The sequence below is a fragment of the Bos javanicus genome, chromosome 17, assembly GCF_032452875.1.
Source record: "Bos javanicus breed banteng chromosome 17, ARS-OSU_banteng_1.0, whole genome shotgun sequence".
Taxonomy (NCBI): Eukaryota; Metazoa; Chordata; class Mammalia; order Artiodactyla; family Bovidae; genus Bos; species Bos javanicus.
Window position 1 is genome coordinate 32117020 of NC_083884.1, and position 4542 is coordinate 32121561.

General features: G+C 39.6%; 1 pseudogene; it reads right to left on the bottom strand.

Annotated features, from left to right (window-relative positions):
- Positions 1 to 687: 687 nt before the first annotated feature.
- Positions 688 to 3625, bottom strand: LOC133229277 (craniofacial development protein 2-like; annotated as a pseudogene).
- Between the last annotated feature and the right edge of the window lie 917 nt (positions 3626 to 4542).

Genomic DNA, 4542 nt, shown 5'->3' on the forward strand with positions numbered 1-4542 from the left:
GATATTTCTCCGGGCAATCTTGATTCCAGCTTGTGCTTCTTCCAGTCCAGCGTTTCTCATGATGTATTCTGTATAGAAGTTAAATAAACAGGGTGACAATATGCAGCCTTGACATACTCCTTTTCCTATTTGGAACCAGTCTGTTGTTCCATGGCCAGTCCTAACTGTTGCTTCCTGACCTGCATACAAATTTCTCAAGAGGCAGATCAGGTGGTCTGGTATTCCCATCTCTTTCAGCATTTTCCACAGTTTATTGTGATCCACACAGTCAAAGGCTTAGGCATAGTCAATAAAGCAGAAATAGATGTTTTTCTGGAACTCTCTTGCTTTTTCCATGATCCAGCGGATGTTGGCAATTTGATCTCTGGTTCCTCTGCCTTTTCTAAAACCAGCTTGAACATCAGGAAGTTCACGGTTCACATATTGCTGAAGCCTGGTTTGGAGAATTTTGAGCATTATTTTACTAGCATGTGAGATGAGTGCAATTGTGTGGTAGTTTGAGCATTCTTTGGCATTGCCTTTCTTTGGGATTGGAATGAAAACTGACCTTTTCCAGTCCTGTGGCCACTGCTGAGTTTTCCAAATTTGCTGGCATACTGAGTGCAGCACTTTCACAGCATCATCTTTCAGGATTGGAATAGCTCAACTGGAATTGCATCACCTCCACTAGATTTGTTCGTCGTGATGCTTTCGAAGGCCCACTTGACTTCACATTCCAGGATGTCTGGCTCTAGGTCAGTGATCACACCATCGTGATTATCTGGGTCGTGAAGATCTTTTTTGTACAGTTCTTTTGTGTATTCTTGCCATCTCTTTTTAATATCTTCTGCTTCTGTTAGTTCCAAACCATTTCTGTCCTTTATCGAGCTCATCTTTGCATGAAATGTTCCTTTGGTATCTCTGACTTTCTTGAAGAGATCCCTAGTCTTTCCCATTCTGTTGTTTTCCTCTATTTCTTTGCATTGATCGCTGAAAAAGGCTTTCTTATCTCTGCTTGCTATTCTTTGGAACTCTGCATTCAGATGTTTATATCTTTCCTTTTCTCCTTTGCTTTTCGCTTCTCTTCTTTTCACAGCTATTTGTAAGGCCTCCCCAGACAGCCATTTTGCTTTTTGCATTTCTTTTCTATGGGAATGGTCTTGATCCCTGTCTCCTGCACAATGTCACGAACCTCATTCCATAGTTCATCAGGCACTCTATCTATCAGATCTAGGCCCTTAAATCTATTTCTCACTTCCACTGTATAATCATAAGGGATTTGATTTAGGTCATACCTGAATGGTCTAGTGGTTTTCTCTACTTTCTTCAATTTCAGTCTGAATTTGGCAATAAGGAGTTCATGGTCTGAGCCACAGTCATCTCCTGATCTTGTTTTTGCCGACTGTATAGAGCTTCTCCATCTTTGGCTGCAAAGAATATAATCAATCTGATTTCGGTGTTGACCATCTGGTGATGTCCATGTATACAGTCTTCTCTTGTGTTGTTGGAAGAGGGTGTTTGTTATGACCAGTGCATTTTCTTGGCAAAACTCTATTAGTCTTTGCCCTGCTTCATTCCGTATTCCAAGGCCAAATTTGCCTGTTACTCCAGGTGTTTCTTGACTTCCTACTTTTGCATTCCAGTCCCCTATAATGAAAAGGACATTTTTTGGGGTGTTAGTTCTAAAAGGTCTTGTAGGTCTTCATAGAACCGTTCAACTTCAGCTTCTTCAGAGTTACTGGTTGAGGCATAGACTTGGATTACTGTGATATTGAATGGTTTGCCTTGGAAATGAACAGAGATCATTCTGTCGTTTTTGAGATTGCATCCAAGTACTGCATTTCAGACTCTTTTGTTGACTATGATGACCACTCCATTTCTTCTGAGGGATTCCTGCCCGCAGTAGTAGATATAATGGTCATCTGAGTTAAATTCACCCATTTCAGTCCATTTCAGTTGGCTGATGCCTAGAATGTCGACATTCACTCTTGCCATCTCTTGTTTGACCACTTCCAATTTGCCTTGATTCATGGACCTGACATTCCAGGTTCCTATGCAATATTGCTCTTTACAGCATCGCACCTTGTTCTATCACCAGTCACATCCACAGCTGGGTATTCTTTTTGCTTTGGCTCCATCCCTTCATTCTTTCTGGAGTTATTTCTCCACTGATCCCCAGTAGCATATTGGGCACCTACTGACCTGGGGAGTTTCTCTTTCAGTATCCTATGATTTTGCCTTTTCATACTGTTCATGAGGTTCTCAAGGCAAGAATACTGAAGTGATTTGCCATACCCTTCTCCAGTGGACCACATTCTGTCAAATCTCTCCACCATGACCCACCCGTTGGGTTGCCCCACAGGCATGGCTTAGTTTCATTGAGTTAGACAAGGCTGTGGTCCTAGTGTGATTAGATTGACTAGTTTTCTGTGAGTATGGTTTCACTGTGTTTGCCCTCTGATGCCCTCTTGCAACACCTACCATCCTACTTGGGTTTCTCTTACCTTGGGCGTGGGGTATCTCTTCATGGCTGCTCCAGCAAAGCGCAGCCCTTCCCATTCTATTGTTTTCCTCTATTTCTTTGCATTGATCACTGAGGAAGACTTTATTTCTTCTTGCAATTCTTTGGAAATATGCATTCAAGTGGGTATATCTTTCCTTTTTTCCTTTGCCTTTGGCTTCTCTTCTTTTCTCAGCTATTTGTAAGGTCTCCTCAGAGAACCATTTTGTGTTTTTGCATTTATTTTTCTTGGGGATAATCTTGATCACTGCTTCCTATACAATGTCACTAACCTCTGTCCATAGTTCTTCAGGCACTCTGTCTATCAGCAACTTTGAGGAAATACCCATGTCCAAGGGCAAAGGAGAAGCCCCAGCAAGATGGTAGGAGGGGTGAAATCGCATTTAGAATCAAACCCCATACTCTCCAGAGATGCTCAAAGGCTCAAACAAACCTTGTGTGCACCAGGAAAACTGGATAGTTACATGTAAAATAATGAAATTAGAACATTCTCTAACACTATATACAAAAGTAAACCCAAATGGTAAAGACCTAAATGTAAGACGGTATGCCATAAAACTTCTAGAGGAAAACATAGGCAGAACACTCTGACATAAATCACAATATTTTTTTGGATCTGTCACCTAAAGAAAAAGGAAATAAATAATATTATATGTGTGTATATATATATAATTATATGTATATATAATTTTAAAAATGAGATTTATTTAAAGTTAAAAGCTTGTATAGCAAAGGAAATCATGACAAAATGAAAACACAACCTACTGAATGGTAAGATATTTGCAAATAATATGACAAACAAAGGGTTAATACCCAATATATATAAACAGCTCATACAACTCAATATTAAAAATATCTAAAATAAAAAATAAAATAAAAAAATCTAATTAAAAAATGAGCAGAAAAACGGAATAGACATTTCTCCAGAGAAGTGATAGATGGCCAGCAGGCACTGCAAAGATGCTTACCATCACTAATTATTAGAAAAATGCAAATCAAAACCACAATGAGGGACTTCCCTGGTAGCTCAGTGGTTGCGAATCCACATACCAATGCAGGGGACACAGGCTGGATACCTGGTCCAGGAACTAAAGTTCTCAGATGCTGCAGGGCAAATAAGTCCATGCACCACCAAACTGTATGCTACCACTACTGAAGCCCATGTACCATAACTACTGAAGCCTGAGCATCCTAGAACCTGTAATCCACAACAAGAAAAACCACAGCGATCAGTCTGCCCACAGCAACTAGAAACTATCCCATGCTCACACCTACTAGAGAAAACCTCCATGTAGCAACAAAGAGCCTGTGTACTGTAATGAAGACCCATGGCCAAAAATAAAATAATTAATTTTAAAAAGATGTCTTAAACACACACACACAGGATATCACCTCATACCTGTTAAATGGCTAGCATCAAAAAATTTATGAATAACAAATTCTGGCAAGGATGTGGAAAAAAAGGAACTGTCTCACATTGTGAGAACATAAATAGGTACAGCTATTGTGGAAAATAGTTGGGAGGTTTCTCAAAAAACTAAACATAGAATTGTCATATGATCCAGAAATTCTACTCCCGAGTTTCTGGTAGAAATAAAAACACTATTTTGAAAAGATACATGCACCCCAATATTCACAGCAGCATTGTTTACAATTGCCAAGGTATGGAAGCAACCTGAGTGTCCATACACAGACATACACACACAGAGACACACACACAGAGTAATATTGCTCAACCATTGCTATTTGTAGCAACATGGGTCAACCTAGAGATGATCATACTAAGTAAAATAAGTCTAACAAAAAAAGACAATCATCATAGGGTGTCACTTTTATGTAGAATCAGAAAAAATGATACTCAAATGAACTTGTTTACAAAACTGAAACAGACTTACAGACATAGAAAACATCATTGTCAAAGGTGAAAAAGGGTAAGGAGGCATCAGTTGGGAATCTGGGTTTAACAGATACTCTTCGTGAACCCATGAATTGCCGCCTCCGTCAGACTTTATTTTTTGGGGCCCCAAAAATCACTGCAGATG